Raw genomic sequence first — 16,150 nt, forward strand, 5'->3', positions numbered from 1 at the left:
TCTGGGGCATAGCCAGGAATAAAAGCTGCAAGTCTTTATTCCCTGTGACCTACTGCTTCCTTGTGAAACAAGCATCTCAAGATGAGCAGTTCTGTACACGAATATGCAGTGTAAAGTATTTGCTAGTAACCAACATGAATAATAAGTTAGGATCAATCTTCATTTGGTGTAGATCTGTTTAGATCCATTGATGTCACTGTGTAAGTCAGCTTGGCTCCAGTCTGAGAATCCTCTGTTTACCTAGATACTAATAAATAGCATTGGGACAGATCTCTAGTTGGGGTAAGCTGGGATAGCCCTCCTGAATCCAGTGGCACTACACTGATTTACATCAGCTCAGGACCTGGCCCAGTAGGTCCATTACTCAGGGGGTAGCATGAATCATGCTTTGATTTGGCCCTGGGATGTCAACTTATTTCTTGGGTTTTCTTCAGTTTTTTCTCTCAAAACTTTGAGAGACTTGGCTAATGACCTGCAGACAAATAATGAACCAAAGCCAAAAAAAACCAAAGGAAGGAAGAAGTTGAAAACATAAGCAATGGGTAAAGGTATTTTCTCTGGAATGAGATCTAATTTTTAATACCTGTATCTGAATAGGTGGTGCACTACCCACCCCTAAAAAACAAAAAACAAAAAAACACACACAGCTTCTGGTATTGTCTTATTGGCACTGCATTTGTTTTTACTGCAGAGTCAGTACTGGACTGAGTTCCTGAAAAGTCTACTCCTCTGTTTGTAGAGACCAGGTACAGTGGAGGGTGGCAGCAGGGCAAGATTCTCCTACACACCACCCCACAAATGCTCCCTGTCTCAGACCTCCAGCCACTGGGAACTGACTGAGGCCCACCAAAGTAATTTCACACAGGCCCTCAAGCAGCTGCCATGGTAACCACTTTTAGAGGCTGCCTCTTGGCCTGGACCGCATTAGCGCCACAGAGGAAGAAGCCCTACGCTGCATTACCAATCCGCTGAGCTGGCCTGTCCCCTGGCTTGTTTTGAAACACAATATGGGACCCATTAGGCTGTAGTGGATTATTGTGAATAGCAACTGCATCTCAAAATACAATGGTGAGAGTGCCAAGGCTGTTGAGTTACTAGGTGTCCAGCTCCAGCATCACAAATGGCGAAGACATTCCATTCTTGAGCAACCAGAAGATAAAGCCAGTGCACCACTAGTGCTTGAGGCCTGCTGCACTTTCTTCTGGGTTTGCCTCGCTCAGCCGCCTGGCTCCCTGGTACAGTTAAGCCCTCAAGCGTAGCCTGTTGCTATCTGCATCTTCCCAGCTTACAGTCATTTTCAAGTTCCTCTTCCCAGTGTCCTTGAACTTGAGTCTACGTTAGGCCGGTGGCCTTGGAGCACTGTGTTATGTACTCCCTCGTCTAATTCTGCTCTAGCCTTTTAATTCTGTGGCATCACCGAGACCTGGTGGGATAAATCTCATGACTGTAATATTGGTCTAGAAGGATACAGCTTGTTCAGGAAGGAAAGGCAGGGGAAAAAGAGGAGGTGTTGCATTATACATCAGTAATACATACACTTGTTCTGAGGTCCAGGAAAAGATGTGAAGCAGACCAGTTGAAAGCCTTTGTACAGGTAAAAAGGGTATAAAAATAAGGGGGAGGTCATGGGGCGGGGGTCTATTATAGAGCATCAAATCAGGGAGGAGGTAGAGGAGGCATTTTCTAGAACAAAAAAACCCAAACAAGACAAGTCCCTTTTCCAATAGATGTCTGAGTGAATAAAGAACCCCCGCCACACACACACACACAAATTTTCCAATAAGTCCTTGGAATGTATTGGGGACAACTTTTTTCTACAACATGGAGGAAGTAACTCAAGGGACAGCCATTTTAGATTTGCTTCTGACTGACCAACAGGGAAATCTGAAGGTGGAAGGCAATTTGAGTGAAAGTGATCATGAAATGATGATTTAATGATTCTACGGAAAGGAAGGAGCGAGCAGAAGAAGAACACTGGTCTTCAAAAGAGCAGTCATTAAACTCAGAAAAGCAAGTTTTTCTTCTCATGGGACTGAAGGGAAAAAAGGAGTAGAGGAAAGCTGGTAGTATTTCAAGGAGACAACATTTAAAAAGGCACAACTGCAAACTATCCTGATGCAAAGGAAAGATAACAGGAATCCTACAAAAAGTGGAAGGGAGGACAAATTGCAAAGGAGGAGAATAAATAAATAGCACAAGCATGTAGGGACATAATCAGAAAGGCTAAGGCATAAAATGAATTACACCTAGCAAGAGACATAAGGCAATAAGAAGGGGTTCTTTAAATACATTAGGAGCAAGAGAAAGATGAAGGGAAGTACAGAACCACTACTTAACAGGGAAGGAGAGCGAACAACTGACATCAAGAAGGTGCAGCGTTTAATGCCTATTTTGCTACAGTCCTCACTAAAAAGGGTTACACACAGACACACACAGCACAATATTAACTTTAACGAAAAGGGGGAAGGAACACAAGCCAAAATAGGGAAAGAACAGGTTAGAGAAGTTAATAAGTTGGCAGGACTTAATGAAATTCATCACAGGTGCTTCAGCTAGTTCCTTGAGTTCTCAAAGATAATCGCTAATGGTTTTGCGATTACGTATGGAAAATGGGTGAGGTCCCAGAGGGCTGGAGAAGGGCAAATGTAGTACCTACCTTTGAAAAGGGGAACAAAAAGGACTTTGGTACCGGTCAGCCTAACTTTGATACCTGCTGTCATTTATGATGTTTGTGTAGTGCCTAGAACAGTTGGGCCAAAACTGGTTGGATACGTCAGATGCTACTCTGAAGCAAATTAAAAACTGGGAAAAAAGCTCCATGAGCGTCTATTTTATATTGTGACTTTTTATTCGTCATTTTTTGTATTATGTTTACTGACCTGATAGTCTAAAAATCTGTAATATTTGGAAAGCTCCTTGAACATTGCAGCTCTTCTCTTATTGCTCGTACACAAGATTATCTCTGCAACCTGGTTGAACTGAACAAACCTAAAAATGAGTATAAAATCAAATTGTTCACAAAATCTTTGCCTATACAGTTAATTTGCTGAATAACTTGTATACAAGCAAAAATCTGGCTTTAGTGAATTTTGGCACACAATAAAAGATTTACACTAATGAGTTTACTACTACCTGGCAGTTTAACCCACATGCGTCTGGCAATCAGAAGCTAGGGACACCCAGAGCATGGGACTGCATCCCTGACCCTTTTTGCTATTAGCCATTGATGGACCTATTCTCCATGATCTTACCTAATTTTCTTTTGGGGGGGTGAGGGGAACCCCTTTAGCTTTGGCCTTGACAATATCTCCTGGCAATGAGTTCCACAAATCGACTGTGATTTGCATGAGAACTACTTTTTTGTTGTTTTTAAAGCTGCTGCCTATTAATTTCTTTGGGTGACCCCTAGTTCTGGTGTTATGAGGAGGAGTAACCAACAACAACACTTCCTTGATTCACTTTCTTCAAACCATTCACAGTGTTATGAACCTATAATCATATCCCTTTACTAGTCTCTTTTCCAAGCCAAAAAGTCCCAATCTTAAATCTCGCCTCATACAGAAGCTGATCCATACCCTAATCATTTCTTGTACTCTTCTCTGTACTTTTTTCCCCATTTCTATCATCTTTTTTGATATGGGGTGACCAGGACTGCATGCAGTATTTAAGATACAGGAATACCATAGAAAATATCACCATGCCACTATATAAATCTAACTTTTTCCTTATGGTTCCTAACCTTATGTTAGGTTTTTTGACTGCTGCTACACACTGAGTGGATGTTTTTAAGAGAACCATCCACAAGGATTCCAAGATCTCTTTCTTGAATGGTAACAGCCAAAACAATCCCACCCATACATACAAAATGATGGGACCCAAGTTTCTGATGTGCATTGCTTTGTATTTATCACCACTGAATGTCATTTTGTTGCCCAATGACCCAGTTTAGTGAGGTCCCTTTGTAACTCTTTGCAGTCAGATTTGGACTTATCTTGAGCAACTTTGTATTGTCTGCAAACTTTGCCACCTCAGTTTACCCCTTTTTCCAAAGGATTTATGAACGTTGAACAGCACTGCTCCCAATACAGATCCCTAGGAGATACCACTCTTTACGTCTCCATTCTGAAAATGGACCATTTATTCTTAACTTCTGTTTTCCCCATCTTTTAACTGGTAACCTTGCATCTCATACAGTCATTTACACCAGTGCAGCGTGGATATAAGTGGTTATGGGTCTGATCTGGTAGTTTTACACCCACTTTGTACTCCCGTTTCACTGGTGTAAGTGATGGCTCAAGGCAATGGTGATTCAGGACTATGGAGTATAAGAGGCCTTGTTTGCACTAGACAGTTGTGCTGCTTTAACTATACCAGCATAGTTAAAGCAGCACACACCCCCTAGGGTGGATGCAGTTAAACTGCTATAAAACTGTTTTATACCAGTATAGATATTCCCATATGGGAAGGGAAATAAGCCATACTGGTAGAAGACATCTTTATACCATTATAACTGCAACCACACTAATGGTTGGACTGGTATAACTATATTGGTGAGAGAGTTAGAATCATAGAATATCAGGGTTGGAAGGGACCTCAGGAGGTCATCTAGTCCAACCCCCTGCTCAAAGCAGGGCCAATCCCCAAGTTACTTCACCTAACCAACCATTATACGGATACAAAAACAGTGTTTAGACCAGGCCTAGGAGAACTATATGCTGTTTTAACTACTTGGCTATCCAGCTATTTTTTTATTATTAAAACCCACAACCTGCTGTTTTTGACAAGTTTAGTGTTTCGAGTTCACGCTAAAGCCAAACTATTTTGCCGTACTGACGCAAAGAACAAAACAAGAAGTGGAACACAAAGGATGTGCTATACTTGCATATCAAACCACAATTGTAAGAGTTCACAGCTATTGCAATATAACTGTATCTAAGTGAACAGAAGAGAGCCTCCTGTTTATTACCCTTCTTTTCCCAGAGGTGCCGAGCCAAACGTGAGTAATAAATCTTTACGAGTCCATTCAGCTGCCTCTTTTCAAACATGGCTTTACAACTGTTTGATTAACCCAGTGTCATGCTAAAGGCAAACACGTAGAAATAAGACTTCAAATCACGTGCCTGCACGCACGTCCACCAGTTCTCATCATGTTCAAGAACTGCAAACAGACATACTGTGATTGCAAATACTTTTACTTCCATGTCTCTTCAGCTTCTCTGGAGTGGAGTGCTTTTGATGCAGTGTGTACTGGGCCCTGATCCAAAGCCTACTGGAGTCAGTGGGAGTCCATTGACTTCAGTAGGCTTTGGATTTGGTCCCAAACACATCGCTGTGCCAAGGTGCCAGAGCAAACCGGAACGTAAAATAGCACCTACTTTTTTTTTTTAAACGGTAAATAAAAATTGTACTGAGCTGCACAAGCTGTAAGTGTCAAAGGCTGTACAAACTTTGTGCAATTTCAAGAGGAAGTTAATTTACAGATACCTTCTCAGGTATGCAAGTTTTAAGCCTTGCATAACACCGAGTTATATGAGATATCCAACTTCCTAGCTAGCATTGGTCACAGACACGATGGTACAAAACAGGTAAATGAATTAATAAGATCTCCAGTGAGGATAAACTGTTATACGAGGTTACCAGGGAGCTGGTTGAATTAAAACACTGAGAAATGATCGGGAGCGTGATTGCCAATTTAAAGGTAAAATTCACTCTGTGCAGAGATTCAGCACAAGGCCTATACACCATTTAAGCGTCGCTCAAAAACGGAGCTCAGATATGCGGACCTGACACACAGGGGTGATTTTTCACCATGTAGGGGAACCCACTCAGCACTAACTACACATGTAGGGTCACTCAGCTGGTGTAATTCCATTTACTCCAAGGGAGTTTTCCTAACATGGATTCGGTTCAGCAGGAAGCTTACTCAGTCATTTCAGAGTTCTATAAAAGGGATGTTCCTTTTTTGTTTCCATTGAATGAATTTATTAGCCCTTCTATGGCTATTTCAATAGCAAAGTAATTTTGGGATGGCCAATGTATTTACAATGTCATTTCTAGCAATGGTTGGACCTCAGACATGTAGGAGGTTTGTTTGCCTAACAACCTCCCACTATGGGTTATCAAACGAGTCATGCTACAAACTAGAATCAGTGAGCTGGTTCAGACCCTTAATGAAGAAGGTGAAAAGATTACCAAGCTCACATGCTTACACCTACCAGTGGCCAGATGCTGATCAGAAGGTCTGTTTTGAAAACTGGTTTCAAAATCTTCAAGTTGGTCAAGGACTTTTTCAAAACTTCCCGATTACACTTTCAAAGGAAATACCACTAAATCAGCCTCTCTTTGTGGTACTTCACTACTTCTGTCTCCAAAACTTGGGCATACAGAAACATGCAAAAGATTTCTCAGGCCCAGAAGACGACAATCAGACTTGGCTTACTTGTTGTTTCTGAAATAATTTGCATATCGTTAACGAATGCATATGACGATGACTAGAATCACAGAATCCCACTGGGAGCTCATTTTCAGCTGTTTATTCTGGAAAAAGAGTTGGGGTTTGTTGTGAATCACTACTTCCCAGGCTAGGGACTCCCAGACTGCAAGTATGGTCTACATTCTTTGTTCCCATTTAGCCATATCAAAAGGCATGGCTTGCTTGTTGCCAGTGGACTCTGAATCAGCGACCTGGCCTCTTCCTTATTTATCAATTGCTCAATTTTTGGGTCATCTGCAAGCTATCAGCGATGACGCAAATCCAGACCACTCTCGTCTGTCCAGTGGTTCAAAATCACAACCGATATTTGCAAATGGACTCTATTCTTAGGAGTCAGAGCTTTGGGACATTTAGCTCAGTTCAAACTCTGAAATGTACAACAGACAACAAGCATGCTCCTTTATAAAAGGCCAGTTTTGGCCTTAATCTCCAACCTGATCGTACACAAACTCAGACCAAACTCCCTTTCGTCAGTGTTTATACCAAATTAAACTCCGAAACAGCAGTCGAGGAGTCTGTGAGTGTTAAGGGATACACCTGGCAGATCAATGATGAACTTGAGTCCATGTGAATTTTGGCTTAAGAGTGCAGACTCAGCCCTTTTAACTGCTGCAAGATACCATTATGACTGTAACACACTTAAAGTCCACTTCAAAAAGAAAAAAATCTTGCTCTTTTGGCGCCTTGGCAGCAGAATATTAAGGAAAGTTCAGGGGCATGGATAATAATAAATAAAGCCCACTTCTTAGGTGGTGCTTTTCATCAGCAGATCTCAAAGCACACCACAGTCTTTTAAGGTAATCCTTGGAACGCCTCAGAGGCAGTGAACTATTACCATCTCCATTTTACAGAAGGGGAAACTGAGGCATACACAAGTTGTCCAAGATCACACAGGAAGCCCAGAGCAGGGAATTGAACACACGGCTCCCAAATCCTAGACCAGTGCCAGAACCACTGGGTCATCCTGCCTGCCTGGAGCAGGGGTGGGTCTGGAAGAGTCACTGTTGCTTTGATCCTCCCTAGTCTTCCCCCTCCCCATAGCAGCTCCCTATTAGTGAAGCATTAGCCATTGGGCTGAAATAGCATCCCTGGAACAGCTACATAGTCACTTTGTGGGTTTGGGTAAGGGTACCCGCTCCTCACTCGCCTTGTGCCTCTCTCCAGTACCCATCTAACTGCTCCGACTGGATAACAGAGTCAAAATCTGGTTCCTCAGTCCTGATCCAATAATGCACTTGTAAGTATAGGCTTAACTTTGTGCACTTCGGTGATCCTTAGGAGGGTCAGTGGGACTACTCATGTGCTTGATGTCACGTGCTTAAGTGCTCTGCTGGATCAGGGCCAAAGTGCATCGAGTTGCATGCCACCAAAAAAAGCCATCTCTCCACTGGGGTGAGAGATCTTTAGGGGACCTGAACACTGAAGTATTTTGCTCCTTCCTCTCCCATGTGAAACCCAGAAGCATGGCAGGAAGTTGAAAATAGTGGTGGTCTCCAACAGCAGCTGAACAGTTTCAGACCTCAAAAGTCACTTAGCTCTGAGTTTTGGGGAGACCATTCAAGTGGTTTCTAGTCTTATCAGAACTGGTTCTCTTGCCTCTAAAAGCCATGGCTGGAACTGGATAACAAATTCCACTCAGAGCCCAAAATGGCTCTCACTGAGGTAGGAGGGAGGGGTGCTATTGATATAAATAGGGACAGGAAATGTCCCTGGGCTACTAAGCTTTTTAACTCACTCATCCAGTTTAGAAGGCATAGTTCTCAAAAACCTTGGGAACAGCTAAGAGACTCCCGCCTGCACACCCTTCTTATTTTCAGCAGTCCAAAGACATCTCAGTTCTTTTTCCACAGCTTTGTTGCATCGCAGTGACTAGCACTTCCTCACAGTGAGTGCTTGGATGATGTAAGTGCAGAATCATTTGCCTAACAATAGCTGTGTGGTATTGGTCACTGATGCAAGAGCTGTTGGAAGGAAAGTACGGTGTTCAGAGACCTTGCAATTTTACAGTCTTATCGTAAGAATTTTTTCAAGAAGTTTACCTAGACAATGGAGCAGTAGTTCGGTTCAGCTCTCTTTCCACCATCACTTTTATAACTGTTACTAGACTTAAAACATCCTGTATCCAAGACTCATGTTTTTTCTAGGGACAGTTGTAGTCTGGGGTAAGTTTTTCCAAGAGTTTTAAATGACTTAGGACGCAAATTCTTTGTCTCAGAAGTGATTTAGGCACTGAAGAGCTTAGGTCTCAGTGAAACAGGCTCCTAGGAGTAAACTTTTCTTAAATACCCAAGTGACTTAGGAGCTAGAGTCCCACCAGAGTCCCAAAATGAAACCAGCTCCTAAGTCACTCATGAAAACTTGACCCCTGGTCATTACAGCTGTGATTTTCAAAAGTGCTTCAGTTATCCAAATCCTATTGCAATCCAATGGCAGTCGTGCCCCTGCTTCCCACATGCACTTTGAAAAAAAAAAAATCTAGTCTGAAAGCTGTGGTCAGGTGGCAGGGAGACAAAAGACCCAATTCTATTCCTGACCCTTGATCTCTGTACAACCTGGGGCAAGTCACTTCACTCTGCCTCAGGTTTCCATCTTATAACATAGGAATAATAATGTTTGCCCTGTGAAAGAGTCTACTCACCACAGACACATCTCCTCATGGCTAGACATGGCACAGCTGCATCTTCTCCTTTGGCAGGCTCTGCCAACAGTCTCTCCTGTCCTGCAGTGGTCTGCTGCTCTCTGTCTTTCTTCTTTCAGGGTAAATGCAGTCCAACACACACCAGTACTCTGACAACATTATGCCAGAGCTTCAGCCCACATTTCTGGCTTTGGGGGCCCTCCGGCCTTTGACTCTGGGGTCTTCACACCATCATCCCAGTTGGGTCAGTAAGGGAACCCAAACCCGGCCTCCACTCTCGGTGCCAGCACAAGGACCCTGTACCAAGCAGATAAGGTCAGTTTGGTCAGCCCCTTTGCTGTGCTCCTGGGCTGTTTCCTACCATGGCCCATAGCAAGGCCTTTCTCACCATCTCTTCCTTTGCTGACACTGCTGCAGCTCCCAAAACAGGACCCCCAAATGAGTTACAGGGAACAAAAGACCCCACACCAGAGCTACCTGCCCTAAGGAGCCTCTGACATTTAAAAGCCTCTGGTTAGGCCACAGCCAAGCCTTTTAGCACAGAACTAATTCAAAAAGTCCCCACCCCTCTCCCCAACAACTAAGGACTGAGCTAGGATTTTCCTCTTTTAACTCACCCCTCCAGGCTAAGGCTTGATAACTCACACAGGTGTAACAGGGTGGGGCTGATTGGGCCTACCAGCTCTCATTAACCCTTTCCAGGTCAGTGTGGGTTCTGTATACCCCATCACACTTCACCTTTGTAAAGGGCTTCAAGACCTTCAGCCGGTTGGTCTCAGATGTGTATTTATTGCACCATTGTCCCAGGGAGCTCAGCTTGAGCATATTCATAGTAAAATAATGATGATAATAAGAACGATATCGCGCTTTTCATCAGTAAATCTCAAAGAGAGAAAAGAAACCAAATAAATAAAGGAGAGCATGGTTTTAAAAGTGGTAACAGAGACTGAGGTCAGAGAAGTGGAGACATTATTACAAGTAAAAATATTGCATTAGGTCCTCCCCTAGAGAGTCGGGCACCACTGAGTTACACCAGCTGAGGCTCTGATCTCATCCATCAGTTCTAAAGTGCTTACAGAATAGCTGTAAGACTGTAAGGGTTCATTATATGTCACGGTTGGCCAAACTTACTGACCCGCCGAGCCACATATGACAGTCTTCAGAAGTCTGAGAGCCAGGGGCATGCCTGCCAGGATTCGGGGCTTCAGCCCCACTCTTGCTGAAGCCCCGAGCCCTGGCAGGTGCGCCCCATGGGGCTGAAGCCCCGAGACACCCTCCCCCTCCCCACTGGGAAGAAGCTCCTACCCCACTATCCCGCTGCAAGGGAGAGGTCCCCCCCACCCTACCCCACACTGGTGGAGAATGGGGGGAGTGGCGAGGGGGGCTTTGCGAGGCGCTCTTTAACGGTAAAAGAGCCACGTGTAGCTCGTGAGCCACAGTTTGGGCCACCCCTGTAATATGTCATTGTAGTAACTCTTTTTCAACTCTTTATAAATAAAAGAAAAAAAAATCACCCTATTAGTCATTCTCCAGAAGAATTTAAAGCTTTCGTAACTCACAGACGAGGAAAATTCTCTCTCTCTGGATGGACACACACACACACACGTGTGTGTGTGTATGGATGTCTGTGTAGCCAGATGCGTCTGATTCTCATTTATACAAAGTCCTCTTTAGTCTACACTGGCCGTGTTTCCCTCCACTGTGGCCTCTATATTTTCTTTTGTTGTTGTTTGTTAACTCGCATATTCAGGCCAGGGTAAACAGCATCCCACCTAAAAGTGGATTTTTGAAATGCAAAGCTCTTTCTCTGGGTAGTGTTGTGGCCACAGGATAAGACATATGATTCAGATCTCTTCACTTCAAATTATCACCAGGACAGTAGTGTGAGTCAGCATATTAAAACAGGCTATAAAGATATGAAGTAAAGCAGAAGCTTCGTATTATGTCCCTCATAACACCTGTTTCCTCGTTGTTTCCGAAAGCTTTTGAATTAAGAAACCAATACAAAGTCAGCAGGTATGTTTTTAAAAATGCTATTCCCTCTGGGTGAGTTTGATTGCAGCTAGAGATGGGTCCCAAAAAAACAGCCCCAGACTTGAGAATTGTTATCCAGTTCTGCGTGCCTCAACCTACCCATAGCTGTATAAATGGTCTAACGGTCCCCAAATACGTGTGCAAGTGTGTATATGCATATGCACGCTTTGCCTATAGCAATCTATACTTGTTAAAAAAAATAAGTTTAGGAACAAATTTTATTGGTTAGAGCTGAGAGTTGCTGTTTGGGACATCTGGGTTCTTATCCCAGCTCTGCCACTGATTGACAATGTGACCTCTGGCAAGTCATTGAACATTTTGCCAACTTATGGAAAAGTCGTTGGTAAATTTAATAGAGATGCTACCATTAGGTTTCCACAGAGGTGGAGTCTGTCTTCACTGCACAGATTGCATGAGTTCTTACTCAAGTGTTACTCCTAATCTGAATCCGGTCCTCACGTATGCCGTGTAGGCAAACCACTCAAGTATTTCCATAACTTTAAGCATGTGCTCAGACCCACTGGACCTAATGGGACTATTCAATGTACTTAAAGTTAAGTAGGTGCTTATGTGCTTTGCTGGTTAGGGCCGTCACAGTGTAGGCTTTTATATAAATTACTCTAAATACTGATTAGATAGATAGATAGAATCATCCCATTGAGTTCTAATTCAGAAACATAATTCCCTGTTAAAATCTAAAAGGAGGGTTGGAAAAAAATCTATAGAAGGTTTTCTCATTCTCTATTAAATACTATACAACTTTTCCATAAAGCCTGTATGTCTAATTCCAATGTTATGGAAATTGACTCTTTGGGCATTCAACAGCATAAATAATATTCTGCAATCTGCAAGGCAGATTTCAATTTTGAGATTACTGATTTTCTAAATTCCTTTTCCTCTTATTTTAGGAATAAGTAAGGCTATGGTTTTGTCCCAGAGATTGCGGAAATCACGGAATCTGTGACTTCCAAAGACCTCTGCGACTTCAGCTCCGGCAGCTGGGAGCTTCAGGGTCCCGCCACTTCCCACAGCGGCAGGGAGCTATGAGGTACCCCTGCTGCCTGAGGCAGCAGACCCCCAAGCTCTCAGCCGCCATGGGCAGCGTGGTACCCCGCAGCTCCCAGCCGCCGCTGCAGGCTGGGGGGGGGGGGTACCTCACAGCTCCCGACCGCTACGGGAGACAGGGGGATCCCTGCAGCTTTGCACCACCGCGGCAGGGCAGGGTGACCCCCACAGCTCCCCGGCCTGCCATGGGGGGGGCAGGGCAACCCTTGCAGCCCTCAGCCCGCCACTGGGGGGGAGGCGGACGCCCGCAGTTCCCCACTGTGGAGGTGGCAGGGGGACTCCCAGCTCCACGCCACTGGGAGGGGGCAGGGGGATTCTGCAGCTTCCCTCCACCACTGGTGGCAGGGGGCCCCTGGAGCCCTGAGCTGCCAGCCTCCCCACAGCTGCCCAGTCCCTTCACATTTTATCATGGAAATTTTTAGTAAAAGTCAGGGACAGGTCACAGGCAATAAAGAAAAATTCACGGAAACCTGTGACCTGTCGTCCCTGACTTTTACTAAAAATATCCATGACAAAATCTTAGCTTTAGTAATAAGATACGTTGCATTTGTGCGCACTAATATCGTACACATTGTCTCGTGTCTGGTTTTCCATCAAGTTTCATTCTGACTGGCCAATTAGTTGAATAAATCACAGAATAAATAGACATGTTTGAATTATCTTTTATCTTGGCAGTTTTCTGAATGCACTGACTGTTGACTTCTTCCTGCCATCAAAGGCTGTTTGTTGGACCAAGAGTGTTTGTCCACGGAATACAATATCCTCAGGTGATTTTTCTATTCTAAACCAAAACAAAAAGAGCAAAGAATCGAGGACCTAACTTCAGAGATGATAGATATTGGATTTCTCTCTGCTACAGGCCACCATCTAGTTTCTGCCCAAATAAAACCACAGGCCAGGGATTATTTCCTAGTACACTCCATGGGAAAGCCTTTGTTTAAATGTCACATTGAACGGTTATTAGTTAGAGATATTAGACACAGATAGGATTTGACATGGTATGTTATGGCGCCCATTCTTTTAGGATTAGGGCTGTCCCTTTAGTGGCACCGGTGGCTTTGCCAGAGCAGGGGATTAGACAAAACTCGTCAACGACAACAGCTAAAAGTTAGCTTATATAAGGCTACAGGTACAATAATGAAGAGTTGGCCTGAGCAAGTTTTTGAGAGAGTAAATTGAGAATATTGCATGGCCAGGATTGGAAAAGTGAGGCAGCCTACAAGTCATATGGCCTATCCCAACTGCTATAGCAACTATCTTCAACAGCCGGAGATAGGACACTAGATGGGGAGGACTCTGAGTTACGAGAGAGAATTCTTTTCCAGATGTCTGGCTGATGGGTCTCACCCACATGCTCAGGGTCTAACTGGTGGCCATACTTGAAGTTGGAAAGAAATTTTCCCCTCGGTCAGACTGGCACAGATCTTGGGGGAGGAGGGGTCTCTTTCCTCTGCAGCATGGGGCATGGGTCACTTGCTGTTTGAACTACAGTAAATGGTGGATTTTCTGTAACTCAGAGTCTTTAAATAAAGATTTGAGGACATCAATAATTCCGTTAGAGGTTACAGGCCTACTGCAGTAGTGGGTGGATGGGTGAGGTTCTGTGGCCTCTGATATGCAGGAGGTCAGACTAGATGATCACGATGGTTCCTTCTGCCCTTAAAGTCTATTAGCCTTGGAATAAGAAAAAAAGTTTACTAAAGGCTTAGGTTTGAACAGGAAATCACCTTCTCTGGGTAGAAATTTTCTATAGGGGTTTTGGTTTAACCCAGACTGACATGGTTATGGTTAATGTCTCCAGCGGCCCATTCCTTCCATGAGGTTCTACAAGCAGTAATTCAAATACGCTCCATGATAGAGGCTGGGATTTTCAAAGGAGCCAAAGTGAATTAGGTGCCTGACTCCTATAGAAAGTCAGTGGGAGTTGGGCAACAAGCTTTCTTAGCCTCCTTTGAAAATACCAGCCATAAACCGTACCAGAGTAACTCCTATGTTTCCCAGAGCTCCCTGCCCTGCCTTCTGGTCAGCACAATGCCTCCCTGCCTCCGCTAAGTGTCCCTTCCTTTAAGGTATTGAGGCAAATTTGGTGCAGTTGTATAGAAATTCACTCCCAACTAGGAATGTTTCCCTGAGTTACCTCTGAATCCTGGCTGGGGTCTGGCTTGGTAGCGCCTCCTCCCAGGGACGCTACTGGTGCTTGCGGGCAGAGTGATCAAGGTCTAGGGGTCCCCTCCAGAGGCTGCCAAAAGACCTGTGCACCCCATTACATAATCATTAAGAGCAAAAGCACGGGTGAACATTCAGTCAACCCCAGGCACAATGATTAGGAATCTTTCTTTCTGATTGTAAGATTTGCTGTGTGTGTGTTTGTGTGTTTAGGTTGAGATTCTCAAAGTTATCTCTGGAAATTGCATGCATAGTTCTCATTAAAACCAACGAGAGCCAGACATCAACATCTCGGAGGTAGTTTTGAAAACTTCAGCTTTCAACCACGAACTGCACTGTGTACAGAGCTTGGGATAGGTGTGTCCGTGAATTGTAAATAATGCAGAGATGTGGGTGAATAAGGCACACGTTTCCTATATATTTGATCAAACATATTATGCAACGTAATCTATACAACTAATGACAGGTTTCAGAGGAACAGCCGTGTTAGTCTGTATTCGCAAAAAGAAAAGGAGTACTTGTGGCACCTTAGAGACTAACCAATTTATTTGAGCATGAGCTTTCGTGAGCTACAGCTCACTTCATCAGATGTTTACCACGTAAACATCTGATGAAGTGAGCTGTAGCTCACGAAAGCTCATGCTCAAATAAATTGGTTAGTCTCTAAGGTGCCACAAGTACTCCTTTTCTTTATACAACTAATGTAAATCAGGTGAACTTGAAGACCCTGGGAATTAAATACCTGTTTAAATATAAAGTGTGTGCATTTCTGAATTGCATAGTGATTGAATGGAAGGTGCTAAGATATCATGGTGATGGACATGGTTTGAGAGCCTGAATTGAATCAAAAATAGGAACTGTGGGTGCTCATAACCTCTCAGTTAAACCCAGTGGTTTCACACTCTTGATCACAAACTCCTGTGGCTTGCTAGGGCCACCTGATTAAACACAGGTAATGAAAACAACTCTTCCTCACATGTTTTATCATGTACAGTAAAAATGATTGAGAAAGCAACTAATGTGTTTGCTGCATTGCTAAGCAATGAGTAAAAGAAGTATTATACTGATGAAATAGGGCAATAAAAGTCATTTCTTTAAGGGGGTGCATATAGTTATCCATTGCACTTCATTAATACACGATTTGGTGATACCAGTAGCAGTTTCACTGACATGCCCATTGTACCCACCCTAGAAACTTTTGAAAAACACGGGGTCTTTACCTCAGCATGGTTGTTTTACATTAGATTTGTGTTTTGTTCTGTTAGCGACATAAGTCCCTCAAAAAGGATTTAGTTCTGTAGGACACTTATCCAAACGTATCCAAAACTTTTTTATTCTGGAAATTTTGTAAGATTTCTTTCTCGTCCAACTTTTTTTTACTACTACTCAATGGCATTTGTTGACCTGGAAATACTGCAAAATCAACATTTGTGCGGAGTGCTGGCACTTGTGTGCCCAGAACTGGCGAAAAGCAGGATGTTCAGAATAGCATGAAAAGTGCTTTTTAAAAAAAAAAAAAAAAATCTTTCCCTGAAGTTTTATGAATGTCCAAAAGAGGGTTGGCTTTGGATCGAGGTCCCGGTGAAGGTTCCAGGGCTGGTGTGCCCTTCACACATTTTTATGATTTTAAAAATATATATTTTATGTTAATTTTCCTAGGAATCAGATCAGAGCTTAAAAATATCCACCAGACTTATTTTAAGAATAGAGCTGTAAGCTTTGCAAAGGAGTCAGGGCCAGAAGCTCAAGAGCTC

General features: G+C 43.5%; 1 protein-coding gene across 2 annotated transcripts in view; it reads right to left on the reverse strand.

The window, feature by feature from the left end:
* The window catches only part of STC1 (stanniocalcin 1), a 194,966-nt gene that overhangs the window by 136,815 nt on the left and 42,001 nt on the right, over positions 1-16,150 (reverse strand). The window contains exon 1 of one of the 2 annotated variants that reach the window (XM_075123461.1): positions 9,132-9,428. The exons of the other annotated variant lie outside the window; for it this stretch is intronic. The gene's annotated coding sequence lies outside the window, so the exon portion shown is untranslated. Of the gene's footprint in view, positions 1-9,131; positions 9,429-16,150 lie in introns of those variants that run through there. 2 annotated transcript variants of the gene reach the window in all.

This window comes from Caretta caretta, chromosome 26 (genome assembly GCF_965140235.1).
Source record: "Caretta caretta isolate rCarCar2 chromosome 26, rCarCar1.hap1, whole genome shotgun sequence".
NCBI lineage: Eukaryota > Metazoa > Chordata > Testudines > Cheloniidae > Caretta > Caretta caretta.